This window comes from Hibiscus syriacus, unplaced genomic scaffold (assembly GCF_006381635.1).
Source record: "Hibiscus syriacus cultivar Baekdansim isolate YM2019G1 unplaced genomic scaffold, ASM638163v2 tig00111330_pilon, whole genome shotgun sequence".
Lineage (NCBI taxonomy): Eukaryota > Viridiplantae > Streptophyta > Magnoliopsida > Malvales > Malvaceae > Hibiscus > Hibiscus syriacus.
The window spans coordinates 1,359,361-1,380,641 of NW_024063059.1; the positions used below are offsets into that span (position 1 = coordinate 1,359,361).

The 21,281-nt window shown below is 34.6% G+C and overlaps 1 long non-coding RNA gene across 1 annotated transcript; it reads right to left on the reverse strand.

Annotated features, from left to right (window-relative positions):
• Nucleotides 1-19,434: 19,434 nt before the first annotated feature.
• On the reverse strand, nt 19,435-20,188 carry LOC120158722. Its single transcript, XR_005519275.1, has 3 exons — nt 20,158-20,188; nt 19,655-19,662; nt 19,435-19,522 (listed from the first exon to the last, which is right to left on the reverse strand). It is a non-coding gene; the product is annotated as an uncharacterized LOC120158722 (long non-coding RNA).
• Between the last annotated feature and the right edge of the window lie 1,093 nt (nt 20,189-21,281).

Consider the following 21,281-nt stretch of genomic DNA (forward strand, 5'->3'; position numbering starts at 1 on the left):
TTGGCTTGGAATGAAATGAAGAGTTCCATAACGTAAGCGATGAGGCGAGCGGACGACCAATAGGGCTAAAAATCACAAAAAAACTGTACGGTGGTCAGGGTTTACTTTGAAGCTTCAAACGCTTATTCACGACTAACGACTGTAAGGCTTGACAATGAACTAAAGGGTTTTTGTCGTACGACGATAGTGAGCACAGTGGTAATGACGGTGCATGGCATCACCGATCGAATATGGTTCATCGAAGCTTCAAATATAACGAAGGGTTTGGCTTGAAAAATGCTCGATTTTGATTTGGGGGTTTTCAATGTCTCATTCGAATCATGCTTAAAAAAAGTTCATAATAAATAAGTGGAATAGTGCTTATGGTAGGGGTATAACACCTCACTTCTTATGGCTCGGGTTCAAACCCTTATAGCCTTAACTATTCATTTCATTTTTTACTAATAACATAAAATGGGGAATTTCATGATTAAGTGCATGAACTTTCTACATATATAAAATGAGCTGTAAATTCTAAAATTTTACAATTTGGTCCCTAATTAATTTCATTAAATTAATTTTTATTTCAAAATAAGGTTGTAACAATTCTCTCCTCCTTAAAAAAATTCATCCTCAAAATTTTACCCAAGTTAAAGAAATGTGAAAATTGAGCTTCAATAAATTCTTCAATCTCTAAGGTATCTTTTACAGGAATATAATTCCTTTACTAGCCTTGAACCGACTGAATAGGCGTTCTCGAAAAACTTTTCTTTATCAAAATTCCAAAACATGAACATAATTCTCCTCGCAAAACCAAACATACCTTAAATACCAATCTTTAATCAGAATAATACATGTTTAACTTTAGTGCAACATACATACATAACTGTTTTCTTTCAGGCATAATGAAATCGTCTCGAGAATTATACTTTTACCAAGTACACAAACATTTTTCCTTTACTTCCATACTGGTCCAATAATAGAGGTATAAGGCTAAACACTAATGAGGTTTCAATCTTATAAAATTTGAAATAAATGAATCAAGAAATTCTCCAACTATGAGGTTAAGTTCATATAGCTTAACTATTAGGTTAGGTTCATAGAGCATGTATCATATTCTAATTTCATATCAAGAGTAGGATCATTTTTTTTCTCGAATAAGAAACACTCACGTTACTACGAGGCGTTTTACATGATCTGGATGAATGCTGACAATAGTCATTTCCTATAGAGGTCGAGCCCTTACGGACATAATAATTAGGTTAGCTTAATTCAAAGAAGTACAATTATAACCTAGGGACATGTACTATCCAAACATCCTATGACAGTCGATCGGTCAGTTTACCCAGAAAGACTCAACTCAACCTAAGCTCTGATACCACAAAATGTAACGCCCTCAGACCTATGCGGGTGACCAATCCAAGGTGCCACATAAGGGCCACCGGAGCAACCCAAACTAAAAATCCTAGAAATCTTAAATTTTCATTTATCCATTTAAAAATATAAAATAATTTATAGATAAAATACAAATTCAGAATATCATTTATATATTAAAAGTAGAATTCAACAAAATCCAGTAATAAAACAAGTTTCATACTTGATTATAAATATAGAATACAACCTACATGCCCTCTAATAACATGCACCGTACTCCCCAAGCAATACAGGTGGAACTCCTTTACTGATGTCGATAGTTGCACTGAATCGATTCTTTTAACCTAAAATGGTGAGCAAAGAGTAAGCTTTGGTAAGCTCAGTAATACAGAACTACCAGATGAATGCAATATGTCATCGGGTATATGATAAAGCATAAATTCCTTAGCAGACAATCATCACCAGATTCTAGCGGAGAATTCAAATTCCATTAGCTAAGTCTTTAATTACAAATAGGAATTTACGGTCTGAAGGAAGTATTCAGATAGAGACATATTCAGAAGATTAAAATTGGGAGTCTAGTGTGTTCCAACAAAATAGAGAATTGTGTACAGATCATTTAAAAACATTAGTAATTTAAAACATATTTTTAAAACCACAATAATACCGTTCAACTGAAAACTAATAAACAATAATACCTTAGGTTGAAGGAATCACCACCTTGATCAGAGATGAACCTCTATACTTCATAATCCTACCCAGACAGTATCCCAAAAATTGGTGAATACAATAAACAATAGATTACATGATCTATGAATCAAGAACAATTATATTTTCCAGTGAAAACAAGTAACCAAAGAGCACATTTCATGTAACCATAGTTCATAAACAATAAATCAATACATCAGTAAATCAGAATACCGAATGGTTACAAGTTTCAATAAAATAGTAACTTCGGTAAATCATATTTCAGGACATAAAAAATAATCATATAGCACATAGCGAATACACTAGAGGATCTAGCTATTTTCTGGAGGTACTTGGAATTTATCAGGTAGGGAGCCACAAAATTTCTACAAATTGATTAAATTTCAGTATGATATCCCTATAAAAAGTGGGTTTAATAACTCACAGATTCATCGGTCATTCAGAAGTGATTTATCAAGATCATATAGTATTCATATATTTTTCGGAGGCGCTAAGTAATCAGGAAGGTATTCAGAATCTTTTACGTCAGAGCTACTTGAGATGATAAGACATGAGTGATTCCGTTATTCATGCAATCATATGCATTATGAACATTTTGGTTCATTGAATAATTCTTAGTAATTTGACCCAATTAAAGTAAAACAATAATTTTATACTATTTAGGATTTATAATGAATTATCAGAATTTTGAGTCAAATTAAACTAACCAATCCCAACACTATATTACTTGCCAATCATTCAGACTGAGGTACTTCACCATTATACACTTCTTAATACTGATTGCTCTAGTTGAACTAATCACCATCAGAATCATCATTAAATGAAGCTTAAAGAGACGAACATGTATTCCAATGATATTTATCTCATTTTTGTATTGCTACAATATCAATAAAATGTCGACGATCTTTGGTTCGTGGTTCAAAACCCTAATAGACGGTACAACATATAAGTTATTCAGCGTTTTCAGACTAATCAAGTCATCCACTTAATTATAGGTCATTGAGGGGACTTAAGTCATTTAATATTCAAGTTTATCTCTGTCACTTCGGAGTTTCCAGAGTAATTTGATCATTTCAACAATTCAGATATGTACAATACTTCTATTTAGTTCAACTTAGTTATATAATATAGTCATTTTCCTATTACGAGGATTTTTTAGTCATTTCATTTAATTTTTGACTTATAAATTACTTTTGGCAATTTAGTCCTTAGTAGTTTATTCAAGAATAAGAATTCTAGGTTGTTTACCATCTCAAAGGTTATGATCAATGAATAGGGTTATTTTTACTTTTAGGGACAAACCTTGTTTTTTTCATCATACAAGTATTTTCGTAGTTTCTTGTCCAAGTATTTTTGACATTTAACCTTTAACGAGATTAATCAGAATTTACAAGTCCTAAGATTAATTGATTTACTGATTAAATCACTAAACTTAGATTTACCTCTTATCGATTTCTAGTTCCTTACATGAGCCAATTGAGTCTTATTGGGGTTACTATCTTTATATCGTATTCAATTTGAGTCCATCAATAATTAACTCTATGTAATTGACCAACAACTCCAATCATGCATTAACAAAACACCAACATGTACCATAAATCATGCATAAGGTAATAAAATATAACCTCGAGTTACGAGCCACATCGGTTAACCAATTAAACTCCGTTTGATCGCCCTCGAACTTTATTTCCACATCTCAAAATGTCTCAGATACATGGAAAAAGAATTACATTATAAACGGAACTTAAACATGAAAATTCGTATTGAATCGGGAGATAAAATGCCCAAAACAACTTACTGAGTCTGAATTTCGCAAAATGGAGTTTGAATTATGATTCAAGATGTTGAAAATCATAAAATATTACTTTTCTAAAAATTTGACATTTTGGTCAAAGTCAAAGTCAACACTGGTCAAAGTCAAAGTCAACTCTAGTTAAAGTCAACGTCTAGGTCAACAGTTAGTCACAGTTAACTAGTTGACAATGTTCGAGTTGGCTTAGTGAGTTGACTCGACTTGATCAAGTTCGATCTGACTGGACCGGTTCCTGAAGGCTATTGGATCGATAGAGGAGCCCCACACGCACTGTCGATGCGTCGACGGTGACAGGGCCATTTTCAACGGCCTGATCGCTCCAATTACATTACTACACCATAAGCAACCCAAATCAACCCAGATAACAAGCCAAATCCACGCTGAAATAAATTAAAAAACAATTGAAAGCTTACCCTAGTGACATACGAAGGAATTAACAACGATGGAACGACCCATCTGTTAGGTTTTGCTCAGAACAACAAGAAGTATTTCATGATGTAAGCGATGAGGTGTGCGACGGCAACGAGCACAATTATAAGGGTGGTGCACGATACTGTTGACCAAATGTGGTTCGATGGAGCTTCAACAATGACGGGGTATTAGTTTTTGGGATTTTGGTTTGAAAAATGCTCGACTTTGATTTGGGGCTTTATAAAATCTAATGTAAATCAGAACTAAAATAAAATTTTCATAATAAAATAATGGAACAATGCCTAGCCTAAATGGTAGGGGTATAACACCCCACTCCTTATGGCCCGGTTTCAAATCCTTGTAGCCTCAACTATTCATTTCGTTTTTTTCATTACTAAAAAAAATTAGGAATTTAATGATCAAATCCATGAACTTCCTGCATATACTAAAACGGGCTGCAAATTCCAAAATTTGGAATTTGGTACCTAATTTCATTAAATTATTTTTTTTTCAAAAAAGGGTTTTGACAAAACATTTAAGAGGTTAAATTATTGAACTTTTAAAATTAAATGGATTTACAAAATAGTTAAACTCAAAATTTACAGAAAAAATTACTGAATTAATTTGGTTTAATATTAATCACCCAGACTAATACGAATGAGGAACTAACAAGTGGCGCGAACTGCAACTGCTTAGGTCTTATGACAAAGGAGTTACCAATTTGTTCGGAGGTTTGTCGATTATGATTTATGATTTACGATCGATATAATTTTCTCACGACGCTCGATTTTAATTTACGATTGTCGATGACCTTTCAATAGTTTGATATCCTATTATGATTTATTTGTCGATAAAATTAGATTTGTTCATATCTAAATTATGTTCAAGTATTTTTGAATTATTTTTTTAACATTTTCCTTTTATGGTCTATATACGATCACAAATGACTAATTTTTGAATTATGTTTTTAACATTTTCCTTGCCACCACTCTATCTAATTCACGATAACATCAACAACAAAAAAATTCAACTTTGTGAAAACATTTTAGTATTCGTACATGAAAATCTAGATCATTTGAATAATTTATTAAAATACCCTCTAGGTCATAACCAATATTACTTTTTTTGAATATTTATAATCTGAGCAGACTGATCGACTATTCTTAACATCTAAATGAATTATAAAGTTCTAGATCATTGAAAAGGTTTTTATGAAAAATAATAAACTGCATTCTAGATCACTTTGGTGACTTATGCAATATTTGGGATTTGACTCTAACATTTAGATTAAATATAAGAGTTTATACTTTGTTAGTTCGATTCAAGACGATAGTAGTCTCATAAAGTATATACTTGTTGTATATATATTTGTATGAACTTTATCAATATTTGGTATATAAAACCGTTTTAAAGTATTTAATTATATATTTCATATTTCATTATGAGATCTCTATTTTTCTTAATAATTGTCTTCAAACTTGAATTATATTATATTTTTATTCTCTATTTGAATGTTTATGATATTCATAATATTTAAAAGGTAAGAAATAAGTTAAACTAACAATAAATTTGATTATCCAATACAACAATTTTGGAGTTTCGATTATCTTATGTTCGGTTTAAAGTGATATAATTTATTTATTCTTTTAAAAAATTTAAATATCAAACTATTTTATGAAAAAAATATGAAACTTAATAACACTAAGAAAGAATTTGATTATTACTTTTATTATATTTGTGAACTAATAAATAATAATTTCATTTATTAAAAAAGAATTATGTAATTAACTTGATCATGAAAGGAAATAACATATATATACAAAATCTCATATTAGAAAGATTTATGGAAATTAAGGAACTAAACCTATTCATAGTATTTAAACGTCAAAATATGACACACACCATTATTATTTACAAAAAGGATTTGATTTTTTTTTAAAAAAATACATGGAGGCTTTTTTGAAACCGGACATCTTTTTTCACTCTTTTGCTTTAATCTGGCAAGTCTTTCACTGACAATCATTATCTATGTGGATACAACTTTTTGTATTATTCTTAAGATTTTTAATATGTTTTTTAAATATATATAATTTTTAGTTCTTTGAGAGGAAAATATTTCAAAGGATTTAAGACTTAATCTAGATAAAATATTAATTAAGTGTTATTGTTTAAAAGTATGCTCTTTTCAAATGTACCAACAATGGTCAAATCAAAAAAGAAGCTGTCATGCTAAACCGATGAAGATTGAAAGAGACGGTGCCAAACTAATTTCAGTTTTTGTACTCCAACTGTATTTTGTGCATGTGCCGGTATTAATCCAAATTGTAGTTAAGGGACAACAAATATACTCTCTTTGATCAATGTAATAAGTTTGAAATTTCTTAGAAAGATAATTAGTTTCATATTTAAATTTATATAGAAATTTTAAATATAATTAAGCAAATAAATTTAAGGGGGCAAGAATTATTCATATTCTTTCTTTAATTTGGTCACTAGCCACAAATAATGCTTCCAACCTAATGTAGTTGCAATAGGATAGATCAACATTAAGGGTCGTTCGATTGTTTCCCTTAGACATCAAAGCACAACTTCACTAAAAGAACATATGGATTATAACAATATAACTTAAAATCCACAAATAATATAGTGACAAAGCTATAGTCCAAGCTTTGCCACAGTACGACATGTCTTGTTATTCGCTTCCGGAGTACATGTTGAAAGAAATTACAAGTATCATGCATCAATATTGGTGGATTGAAACATCAGACAAGAGAGGATGGCCTATTGTGGCTTGGACCAACATTTTTAAACCAAAATGGGTAGGTGAGTTAGGCTTTTGGAATCTCAAATCCTTCAATCTAGCATTGTTAGGGAAGTAATTGTGGCATCTAATTAAAGAACCAAAGTATTGTTGAAAGTCCAAGTTAATTGTCAAATTTGGGGGCATCGAAAGTGCACAATTAATGGCACCGAAAATTAGCTTGCAATTGTTAATTTTTTTGGCAATGGTAAAATTACACATTTAGTCATTGTACTTTAGGGTATTTACAAGATTAGTCCTTAAGCTTCAACTATTAATACCCTAGCTCATTTAGCTTCAAAATCATCCCAAATCATTCTAGCTTTCTCCCAATACTAGAGAAATTAGAGAGTTTCTTGAGAGTTGTTTTCTCCTTTTTTATCAAGAGAAAATTATCATTGTTTTCTCCTTGATAGATCGAGAAAGGTTGTAATTCCTATTTTCTCATAGTGAAATTCTTCTACCGTTGCCCGTGGTTTTTACCCTATATTATTTAGGGGTTTTTCACGTAAATTTTTATGTCTTCTTTATCTTTAGTTTTATTTTCTCAAATTGTCAGTTACGATTTTGCTCTATCCGATAGCCGTCTTTCACAACAATTAGTATCAGAGCCATATTTGAGTGTGCAATATCTACTTATTGTCTTTGTGGTTGCCATCAAAAGGTGGATCCTCCAACATAAGAAAGTAAGAAGGTATTACCCATTCTTTGAAGGTTCCAGAGAACTATTCACGATAGTGAAATAGTTGGAGCTATCCATAATAGAAGCCATGACAACGAAATTTGATATTGAAAAATTCAATGAGAGAAATTTCTCATTGTGGAAATTGAAGATGAAGGCTATCCTGAGGAAAGATGGATGTCTAGCAGCTATCAGTGAAATGACGGTAGATTTCACAGATGACAACCAATGGATCGAAATATATGGGAATGCTATGGCAAACTTTCATATAGTATTAGCAGATGTACTATTGTCAAGCATCGAGGAGAAGAAGACATCTAAGGAGATATGAGGTCATCTGACCAAATTGTACGAGGCCACATCGTTGCACAATAAAATTTTCCTTAAGAGGAAATTGTACACTCTCCGTATGCCATAATCTACTTCAGTGACGGATCACTTAAACACCCTGAACACTTTATTTTCTCAACTTACATCCTTAAGATGTACAATAGGAGAACACGAACGTGATGAACTTCTACTTCAAAGTCTACTTGATTCGTATGATCAACTCATCATCAACTTGACAAACAGTAATGTCACCAGTCTAGTCTTTGATGACGTTGCAGCTGCTGTCCTACAAGAAGAAAATTGGCGCTAGAACAAGGAAGACATACAAGTAAATCTACAACAAGCAGAAGCATTGACAATGATCAAAGGGAGATCAACAGAACGTGACCAAAGCATCAATCACAAATATGGTAGATCAAAGTCGAGAAGCAAGAAGAATTTAAAGTGCTACAACTGTGGAAAGAAGGGTCACTTGAAGAAGGATTATTGGAGTCTAAATAAAAACTCCAATCCACAAGGCAATACCGCAAACACTTCAAATGATGGAGATGCTCTATGCTATGAAACGTCAACCACCGTGGAAGGTAGAAAAAGATTTGCATATATATGACAATTGATTCGGGAGCAACATATCACATGAATTCAATAAGATAATGGTTCCATCATTATGAACCAGTCTTAGGAGGATCTGTGTATAGTTGCAATGATCATGCCTTAGAGATCGTTGGCGTGGGAACCATCAAATTGAAGATGTATGATGGAACAATTAAAGTTGTTCGAGATGTGCGGTACGTGAAAGACTTGAAAAAAAATTATTATCCTACGGATTGTTGGATAATAATGCAAGCAAGATTGAAACACGGAAAAGAATCATGAAGGAGTTCCATGGAGCGCTTGTGGTGATGAAAGGTGAAAAGGTAGCATCAAACTTGTATATGCTGAAGGGAGAGACTTTGTTAGAAGCAGAAGCCTCTATTGCCTCATGTAATTCAGATTCTGCAATGTTATGGCATCAGAAACTTGACACATGTCATAACAAGGAATGAAAGTCCTTATGGAGCAAAAGCTACTTCCAGGCTTAACAAAGGTATCATTACTTTGCGAGAGCATTGCATAACAAGTAAGCAGCACTGGTTGAAATTCAACATGTCAAATTCTAGAGGCAAAAGTGTTCTAGAATTGGTTCTAACGTATGGCAAGCACCAGTTACATCCCTAGGCAGAGCAAAATATTTTGTCTAATTTATTGATGACTACTCCAGGAGATGTTGGGTGTACCCTATTAAAAAGAAGTCAGAAAATGGAGGAAATACACAAGTGAAGAATTTGATGACTTTTGCAGGAAAGAAGGCATCAAAAGATAGTTCACAGTGGCAAACACTCATCAACAAAATGGAGTGGCAGAGCGGATGAACATAACCTTGTTAGAAAGAACAAGAACAATGTTGAGGGCTGCAAGCCTAGAAAAATCATTTTGGGCAGAAGAAATCAATACCGCCTGCTATTTGGTGAACCGAGCTCCATCAACTGTAATAGAGCTGAAGACACCAATGGATATGTGGACTGGTAAACCAGCTGATTATTCAAACCTCCATGTATTTGGAAGTATTGTGTACGTGATGTACAACTCCCAATAAATTTCAAAGTTGGATCCAAAATCCAGGAAAACAAATTCTTGGGGTATGCTGATGGTGTAAAGGGGTATCGCTTGTGGGATCCCACTGCTCGCAAAGTGATCATCATCAGGATGTTATCTTTGTAGAAGATAAACTACACAGATACATATGGAAAAGGAGTTTGAAAAAGGAGATTCTTCTGAAGCAAAACCACACATGATGAACAAGAACCAGAGAGTTCTGAAGCTCCAACAACTCGTCAATCAGATTGTGAGAAGACGTCCCAATTGGCACTCAGATTATGTTATAGAAGGAAATATTGCATGCTGCCTTTTAACAGAGGACGGTGAGCCATCAACATTTCATGAGGCAATAAATAGCTCAGATGCTTCACTGTGGATGATGGCAATGCAATAAGAAATTCAAGCCCTTTATAAAAATAATACATGGGACATTGTGCCACTACCACAAGGAAGAAGCCAATTGGTAATAAATGGTCTTCAAAATAAAGCGAAATGGTGACGATCAAGTGGAGAGGTATCGTGCAAGATTGGTGGTCAAAGGATATGCTCAAAAAGAAGGTATTGATTTCAATGAAATATTTTCTCCTGTGGTTCGACTAACAACAGTTCGAGTAGTTTTGGCAATGTGTGCTACATTGAACTTACATCTAGAGAAGCTAGATGTTAAACCAACTTTTCTTCATGGAAATCTTGAAGAAGAGATTTACATGCTCCATCCTGAAAGTTTTGAAGAAAACGAAAAGAAGAACTTGGTTTGCAGGTTGAACAAATCTCTGTACGGTCTAAAGCAGGCGCCAAGGTGTTGGTATAAGAGATTTGATTCCTTCATTATGTGCATTGGATACAACATACTTAATGTAGACCCTTGTACTTATTTAAAGAGGTTTGGTGATAATGATTTTGTTATATTGTTGTTGTATGTGGATGACATGTTGGTTGCAGGACCCAAAAAAGATCATATTGATGAATTGAAGGAACAACTGGCTAGGGAATTTGAAACGAAGGACTTAGGATCAGCGAACAAGATTCTAAGGATGCAAATTGATAGAGATAAAAGTAATAGGAAGATTTGGCTTTCACAAAAGAATTACTTGAAGAAGCTCTCGTCACGATTCAACATGCAAGATTGTAAGTCAATTTCTACCCCTCTTCCTATTAACTTCAAATTATCCTCCAGTATGAGTCCTAGTAGTGAAGAAGAGAGGACGGAGATGTCTCAAGTACTGTATGTATCAGAAGTGAGAAGTTTAATGTTCGCTATGATATGCACAAGACCAGACATTGCACAAGCAGTGAGAGTGGTTAGTCGGTACATGGCGAATCCAAGCAAAGAGTATTGGAATATAGTAAAAAGGATCTGAGATACATCAAAGGGACCTCAAATATTGCATTATGTTACAGAGGATCAAACTTATTGATCAATGGGTATGTAGATTTTGACTATGCAGGGGATTTGGATAAAAGCAAATCTACTACAGGATATGTGTTCAAAATTGCTGGTGGAGCTATAAGTTGGGTTTCAAAATTGCAGTCAGTTGTGGCTACATTCATAATAGAGGCAAAATATGTAGCAGTTACACAAGCCAGTAAAAAAGCAATTTGGTTGAAGATGCTATTGGAGGAGCTTGGGCACAATCAAGAGTATGTCTCTCTGTTTTGTGATAGTCAAAGCGCCTTGCATCTAGCATGGAATCCAACATTTTATTCAAGGGCAAAGCACATACGAGTTCAGTACCATTTCATTCATGAAAAGGTGGAAGAAGGGACAATAGATATGATCCATACCAAAGATAACATAGCAGATTTATGACGAAGACGATCAATGCAAATTTACTTGGTGTCGAATAGTGAGATGTTATTGAAAGATCCAAGTTAAGTTGTCCAAGTTATTTCAAATTTGGGGGCACCGAAAGGGCACAATTAATGGCACCGAAAATTAGCTAGCAATTGTTGATTTTTTTGGCAATGCTAAAATTACACATTTAGTCATTGTACTTTAGGGTATTTATAAGATTAGTCCTTAAGCTTCAACTATAAATACCCTAGCTCATTTAGCTTGAAAACCATCCCAAATCATTCTAGCTTTCTCCCAATACTAGAGAATTTAGAGAGTTTCTTTAGAGTTGTTTTCTCTTTTTTTATCAAGAGAGAATTATCATTGTTTTCTCCTTGGTAGATCGAGAGAGGTTGTAATTCCTATTTTCTCATAGTGAAATTCTTCTACCGTTGCCTGTGGTTTTTACCCTATATTATTTAGGGGTTTTCCACGTAAATATTTGTGTCTTCTTTATCTTTATTTTTATTTTCTCAAATTGTCAGTTGCGAGTTTGCACTATTCGATAGCCGTCTTTCGCAACAAGTATTTGTTTGCTAGGGTGTACTAGGCTAAGTACTATCTAGATGGTGATATTTTACATGCTAAAATGGTCGATAAGAGCTCCTATGGATGAAAAGGGTTTTATAAGACATTACAGGAGATCTTACCAGCATTATTTTGGAGAGAGGGTGTAATAGCTACAAAAGGATATTCTTTGACCCGTGGGGAGATACGAAGCGGGCGAATCTGACAGATGCCTACAACATTCCACATCTCAAGAATGTATGATGAGACCTTATGCATAAGGACCAGTCGCAGTGGGACCAATCCAAGGTGCGTGATATCATGGCAAGATGCGATGTGTATACAATGCTACAAAATCTGATAACGCCCTGTGGTCAAGACAATATTGTATGGGGTAATCATGATTCAAGTGATGTGTTTAGTTTGATTTGATTATTGGTGGCTCTAGAAACCATCCCACACAATCGGAGCGACCTCACATATCTGGAAGACTATAGTGAAGCTGCGAGTCCTACCTAAGGTATGTTTTTTTGTGTGTTGAGACTAGCAAGTGAGGCTTTACCAGTTGGTAGTAAAGTGATGGCTACTGGTCTAGGCGATTGTATTTGACAATTATGCAAGGCTGAAATTGAAACAACGCTACATGTGTTTTGTGATTATCCTTTTGTGAAGGATGTTATTCGCGTGACTTGTATATTAGGTGTGTTTCCTAATTTGTTTTATACATTCCTAATATTATGGTTGGAATTCTCACTTGCTACGCTTGCGGTTGATTCATCCGTAGGTTTTATAGTTCTTCTTTAGAATATATGGAATGACAGAAATTCATTGGTGCACGATGGTGAGATTCAACCTTCTTGGGTGATTGTGGCTAATGCTAGGGAATTGCATCATGATTTCCTCGAGGCTCAGTGACAACAAATGGCTAATAGGCCCACTGTTACTACTCCATATAGGTGGAATTCGCTAGATAGACATGTAGTTACGTTAAATATGGATGGTGCTTACAATCCAGCTACCAAGATGGCAACGGTAGGGTTGTTCCTCGTGATGTATCTGGATCTATTCTTGACAGATTGGCTACCACGTCGGGAGGTATCTATGACCCTGGTTTGGCTGAATTGAATAGCCTTGGTTTAACTATTAATCTTGCAGCAGAGGAGTACTGAAGGGACATTGCCATTGAACTGGACTCTACTATGATTGCAAATCTTTACAACGTCGCGATTGAAGATGATTCCACATTAGGTGTTCATATATGAGCTATACGTGAAAAATGTAATATTTGCGATAGTTGTCTTGTGACATATGTTCATCGGGGAGAAAAATATGGTAGCTCATAAGTTAGCTCAAAGATCTCTTGAATACAATGCTTAGTATTTATTTGAGGCTGATGTACCACTATTTATAATTCCCAATGTATAGTGTGATTGTTCATTGATTGATTAAAGGATTTTTTTGGTACTATTTTCCATTTATATGAACCCAACTTGTGTTAGTAGAAGGGGTTTTTTAATGAGGCGCAATTTAAAAAAAATGATGAATGGCTTATGATTGCACCTCACTTGGTTGTTAAGAACTTGCCTCGTATTAAATTTAATCATCGACCTCTTTTATTCCATACGGTGGGCATTACCCTATCACATCTCCCCAAGTTGTTTAGGTTCATAGCCGGGTTGACCATGCACAGAGATTTCAGTATTTTCGTTAGGGGAAAATTACATTCGGAAGGTAATATCATTCATAATTTATATTCAATTACTAGTTCCCTTAATGTTTGGAATAGGGAAGTCTTTGGGCACATTACTTAGAAGAAGAGGAAACTCAAGAAGATATTGACCTCTATCCAAGCTAAGATTGATAAACGAGGCTCACTCACCTTATTTAAAAGGAGATGGAAATTCACACAAAATATGAGGAGGTACTAGACCATAAAATTTTATTATAGCATTAGAAGTGTGGGAGTGATTGGATCGCCGATGGAGATCGGAACACTAAGTACTTCCATAGACACACTCTTATCCGAAGGAAAGTCAATCTCATCCAAGCTCCCAAGCTGGCTCATGGTGAATGATGCTTCGAAGAAAATACTCTTCGTAAGGAGGTTATTTCTTTCTATACCTGGTTGTACTAGGATAAAGATGGCCGGAGTGGCAATTTCCCCATCAGGAATGCCTTTTCGAAGTTGAACCAAGAGGTTTTCTGCAATCTCAATGTAATCTTCAATGATGAAGAAATCAAAACTACACTATTTGACATTAATACCCTCAAAACCATGGGGAAAGATGGTCTCAATGCACTATTCTTTCAAAGCCAATGGGAAACAGTTGGTCTCAAAACCATTGATGTTGAAATTAACAAAACCCTCTTGGTCTTGATTCCCATGGTTGAAAACCTAGAGTATTTTAGTGATTTTTGACTGATCAGTTTATGCTATGTTATTTATAAATTAATTATGAAAATTATCGTTAACTGATTCAGAGCGATAATCCCAAAATCATCGCTCCGAATCAAGCTTGTTTTATTTCAAGGTGAAATATCACTGATAGCATTCTAATAGCTCAAGAAGACATCCACCCTATGCGTAGGAAAAAACAAAAAACCTAGTGGATGACAGTTAAAGTTGGCTAGGAGTGGGCCTATGATCGGGTGGCGTGGGATTTTCTGGATGACTCGTTGATGATATGTGGTGTCATTCTAATATTAAACGTTTTATTATGAACACTATTTCCTCGTCCTCAATGCAAATCCTTTGGAACGACACTTATAGTAGAACTTAAACCTTTAATAGGCATTAGACATGTATACCCTTTGTCTCCCTAGTTGTTTGTTTTCTGTATCGAGCGCCTTGATCAAAGCATCTGATACGCGATGAACAAAGATCTTTGGGAACCTACTCTTCCGGTGAAAGGTAGACCCCCTATGTCTCATCTATTATTCGTTGACAGTTTGGTTTTTGTTGCAGTGTCAATCACAATCAACCTAGCCTATTGCGAGCAATTCTTGGTTAGTTTAGTAGATTTTTTGGACACCAAGTGAATACTAGAAAGACAAAGGCGTTCTTCTCTAAGAATGTGGAAGAATGTGGATCCTAATATGGCGGCCATCGTGTGATGTGATCCTTTCAAGCACCAAGTTCAAACAAAACATTCTCATAACTTTGAAGTTCTCCCAAGATGATTATAAGGGAGTTCTTCCTTACTTACTTATTCATACATTATATATAACATAAGTATCCTTTAAACACATTATACTCTGCTGAATATTCATATGTTGCCCATTGCTTGCATACATTATGATATTCATGCATATTATATATGGTTATTAACTTATATATTCATTCTAGCTCAATTCATGCATTCACATTCTATACTTAGTTCATTTACATTCAAACATGGGTGACAACATGTATTCATCATTTTCCTAGATCAAATCCTATGTAATTTCTTGTTTTCATGCTTTGTATAGGTAAATTGGAAGCTAAGGCAACTTATGGAAACTCATGGATTGAAGATACAAGCTTTGGTAACTCATGTTTAGCTCATAAAGAAGCCATGCTAGCTTACTTAGCTCAAGCGAGCTTAATAGAGCTCAAAGAGCAGCTGAATGTGCTAAAGTGGAGATGATATTAGCTAGAGAGTAGCTAGAAAGATTAAAGGTAGGTGCACAATTTAAACACAATAATCTAGGGGACAGTTCACGCCTTTCAGATTACGAACCATTTTTGAGCTGATTCCAGGCATCTTTGGGTTATGAAGTCTCTTGACTTTTAATCCTCTATCTCATAGCTTTTTTCAACGCACTTTGAATCGCATGAATTCGACGTTGGGAGCTTAAGATACACCCAGATTACTGAGGATAGTGTAGGCTGGAAACTCATACAGGATTTTTAAACATTCATCACATTCGAATAATCCAACACATTCAATGAGATTATGTGAAAAAATTAAGTGGACGAAATGAAGAGGAGTTCACCTTTCATCCATTCAATGTATTCATGCAAAGGTGAAGTATCACATCCGACCACAACAGAGGTACATTCATCCAAGGAAACCAAGGGTCTTGTTCACACTCTAAGAGATATGAATCTTATCATTCACGAATTAACATTCAAGAATAATTAATGAATGGCGTGGAGGATGAATCTTATTAATGCAAGAACATTCATGTACATTTTAAGAGTGTGGAACCAAGAGCATGAAGGAGACTATGAGTCATGTTCACACATGGAAGCAAAGTGCATGCAAGGAGCCAAATTCAACAAGCTAGACGAGGCGTCATGTTCACACCAAGGGAAGATGAATTCAACCAAGGAAGATTAATTCATTAATTTATGAACATTCATTAATCCAATGCATTCACATTAGGCGTGCATTGTATCCACTTAGGGGATGAACATTCATCCATGAATTTTCGTTCACTAAATAACCTTATGTTCACATTTCACGTGCATTGTAACCTACACAACCTTAAGCTTATAAATAGCCTAAACATTTCATTTGTAATTCAATCAAGTTTTTATCAATGCTAGTATTTTTAGACTATTCTCTCTTTTGTAGTTCTTTTAGAACTTTGTTGACTCATCAAGTGCAATTGTGCTTGTGGCATCACCTATCCTTCAATCCACCCTGATACTTCTGATTCTTATCTCTTTTATAGAAAGTGGGTCAAAGTCTATTCATACAGCCCCAAAAGAAGCATATAAAGTATGGGTATTTGTAACTTAACATTGGTTCTTATTTTAGTCTTCTTTGAGATACTACTTTCAAACATATCATCATCTTCATTTATTCTACTACCATTTCTATCTTTTTCCATATTATTCATTCATACTTAACCATTCTCTTTGTAACCCTCTTATTTCAGGAACAATTGTTGCCTTCCTAGTTCCTGCATTTAAAGTGAAAGTCTTACATCACCAAGTGGAGTAGGGCATGTTCGTATCACCGTGTGTAACCAGATTGGTTTTCAACATGCTATAGACCTAGGTAAATACCTTGGCATGTCCCTTTTCCATTGTCGAGTGAGCAAATGCACGTTCTAATTCATCGTCGAGAAGGTCCAAAAGAAATTGAATGGGTAGATTGCGTCTAGCCTATCCTTTGTGGGTCACGTAAATTTAGCCAAATCTATTTTGTTAACCATTCCTAACTATTTTATACAATGGTGGCCATCCCTAAAGGCATGTGTGACCGGCTTGAACAAAATGCTTGTTAATTTAATTAGGGAAACTCGAGGAACAAGCCAAATATGGCCTTGGTTAAGTGAGAGAAGTGATGTCAACCTGTGAACAATGGAGATCTGAGCATTTGGCCACTTTGGGCTCAAAATGAAGTGTTTCTATTTAAACTAGGATGTATCCTCATTATGCGGTTGAATACTCTTTGAAGGATGATTATGTGAGCTAAATACAGAGTCAAGGACCGGTGCCTATTCACATCGAAAGTAAAAATGAGTCTTTTTGTGTGGAAATCTCTTTCACGAGTTTGGAAGCATGTGTGAGATAATGTCTGTTGTTCCATAGGGAATGGGCAAAACACGACACTAGTAGAAAAACCCCTTTAATGATGCGCATTGCGCATCATCTATGGGTGCGGATGACATACAAATGCATGTCGTTGAAGCCACCGGCATGGATTTTTTATGACGCGCAATTGTGTATCATAAATCTATGACGCGCATTTATGACACGCATTTATGATTCGCATTGAGCGTCATTGAAGCCCCCATCATAGATTAAGATGACACACATTTGTGTGTCATAAATTTATGACACGCATGTATGACTTACATTGAGCGTCATTGAAGCTCCAGTCATTAAAAAAGATGACACACATTCAGGGGTCGTGATTGTATTTCATAAATTATATATATATATATATATTAGATTGACAAATAATTAAACTAAATCACATTTAATGCCTCATAATCTAAATATATATATCATATTATATATAAGCAATCCATTTACATACAATATATTCACATTAAGTTATAAAAAATATTGTAATCATATGTCGATACAAAATATCACGACATAATAAAGTTCTACAAATATGCCCTCGCCATTCGGGCGTTTACACAAGAAATCATCATCAAGTTCTACAAAAGTGGAGTCTTGTGAAAAATCAAAAGTAGCATGGTATTCCAACATATCATCAGTTTCACCATTTGCTCCATACTTGTACATCTTATGTGGTGTGAAGCCGACAATAGACAAATTCACACCTTGTCTACCTAGCAAAATGAACACAACTTGGAAGATTCATTGCATACTATTAAGTCTGTTAAATAGTTAAGATTTTGCAGAACTTTGATAAGTTAGAGAACTACTAAGTGCAATACAATTCTCCCAAGTTTCAATTCAAACCTTCTGCATATCTGATCCAATGGAGTGCGATAATGATCAAACAGTAGCCAGATACCATATCCAAGCTTCCAGTGCTTTTGCAACTTGTATTTCAGAACCATATTGTGTCATTGAAGCACTAGCGCTTTCTGAACCATATCGTGTCATTGAATTAGTGTTATTCTCACCATCAACTTGATCATTCTCATCATTGGGAGTAGGAACTCGCTCTCTGTAATGATAAATGAACATTACCGTACTGTTTTTCAAAAGCTGTAATCTATTTGAAAGTTATTGTTTTTGTTTAAACTTTTTGGGTATCTTGGGGAAAGAAAAGGGATGGATTTGATGCAATGGAGTTGCAAACAGAAACAAGAAAAATCATGGAAACCTCCTTTCATATTCAATACATGAAAATCAAAACAATCGCATGTTAGAGATTTAATAAAAAAAGAACTGGGTGGGGACAATAATGAGATCTTACTTCTATTTTCGCATCAGGGTCATTCTTGAATACATAAAATAGAGGTGCCAAAATTTCATTCATTCCTGGAACATATTTTATGCCCAAATTTAACTTGGCAAATACGATTAATATGTTTCTCATTGCATCCTGAACAAGCAATATGCATGTAAGTGTGGAAATTATTCAATCCATATCTAAACTTAAGTCCAAAGGGGTGAAACACTAAATTCACATGAAATGATAAAAGAAAAGAAGAAGATGGTTACCTGATTAGATTTTGCAAGCTGCGAGTCCCTAGAGAAAAATTAGTGTAAAAATTAGAATCAAGTCAATAGTTCAGTGATATTTTATTAGAAGATGGTTACCTGACAAAGTTTAACCGAAAATTAGTGTAAAAATTATATTACAACATCAAGACAACCTGCAAGCTGCGAGTCCCTAGAGAAAAGTTTAACTGAAGTGCTAGTTTTGAAGCACATGATATCTTTTATCAATGTGTTTATCTGTTTCACATACAAGACAACCTCCAAGCGCATAGCTGAGTTTCTCTTGAAGTATAAATAGACGTGAACAAGATTAAATGCCCTCAAGACACTTGCATCATGCTTAACAAGATTGTAAATTCCAATGCCTGCTAAAGAATAAAACTATATGAAGAATAAGACTATATGAACAAAGCTGAGCCTACAACAAGTCCTACTTGAATTGTTCCAAACTTCTGTACACTGAACAAAATTACAAGAAAGGCAACCGATATCATCACCACTTCATCTGCAAATAAAGAAAAGAAAATAAGGAAACACAATAGTTAATGACTATTTACCTGTAATAATATAGAAAATCATAAAGGAACATAAACCATAGGATGTAAAGGAGGGAAGGAAAAAGAAAAAAGGTCATATTGTTTCTAATACATACAGATTTAACATTTAGCTAGACTGGAAATTCTAGTCCGACTAAAGTTAAACTATCATTACAAACAACACATGATCGCGAAAAAGGCAGCTGCAGAAACACAATGAAGAATTGTAGACTCATGACTAAACTATGAGATCTACAGGTTAATAACCATTGCATGATATATTCAAAATAACAAATAATTTTCAATAACATACAAGTTAAATTATGCAAAAGGTTCCTAGCCAAAAAGGTCAATTAGAAACATGAATGTCCTCTCTAACAGTATTTACTAACAAATAGTGAAATGTGAGTCGGCAAAGCAATAATGTTTTATAGAGTTGACAACAACATGGAATAATAGCTTACTTTGTTCAATTGCACCAACTCCAACCTTCAGGTCTTAACCGAATAATGTAAATGAAATTTAGAGACATTTCTTTACCAACTTGATTATGTGATCCTCCTGAAGTTGTATCAAGAGGAATATCAATTGTTGCCCCACGGTCATAACTGAAACCGGCAGGTTCCAGAGGTAGCAGTGAAAGTCTTGAGTTTGAGGCAGGTGGAACACTTGTAGTACTCTGAAAATTATTGACAATACGCATTCAAGAAGTAGGTAATATAAGCAACTATTCCAGTATACAGTTATTGATAAGTGATATTAAAAAGCAATATTAGAGATGACCAAATCAAAAAAATATAGCAAGGAAACTATTTTTTCAGGACTAAGTCATCCTAAACCTTGGTTAAAATGAAACCTCACTGCTAAACCTCTCTCAGGCCCAGAGTTATAACTACCAATTTTGAATTCACTAATAGATCTTCATTTTAGCATACGAGGGATTTAAAAGGGTTGTTAGCACAGTATGACCTCAACAGAAACCATAATCTTTGCCCATCATTCTAGTAGGTTCCTCGCTATAAAGTGATGCATGTTCTCTAGCACTTTCCCATTTCTGAACAACAACCTCATCACAAGTTTCACCTTAGGTTTGGAATTTATGGTATTAAATGAACTGCATTTCAACAAGCTCCCTGTAACAATGAGAACAGTATGCCAATGTTAAAATTAACATAGGGAAAATTTTAGATAAGATAACAAAATTAATTTACTTACCCTTTGGTGTTTGCAGCCGTATACCAGAAGTCAGAGAGCGTACAACTTCATGCATATCATTACCAGAATGGTTGCCAAGAGAAATTTGTGGTGATGATGTCACTTTCCCTTGTCTAAGTTCTTAAATGAACTCTCTCGAGACAAAGAAGATACTCTGTTGGGGCTCAATGATCTTGGTGATCCATTAACAGCCTACCTTTTTGGAGATGAAGCACCCTCTAGATTTTTAATATGTCTCTTACCTAATACGTGTACTTGAGATAAGTTTATTTGTCATTTCCCCTCAGCATACAAACCTTGAAAATTCAATCGCAAAAGGATGTCAGCACATGATCTTGTCCTGGTGTCATTTTTATTCTCTGTTTGAAAACTA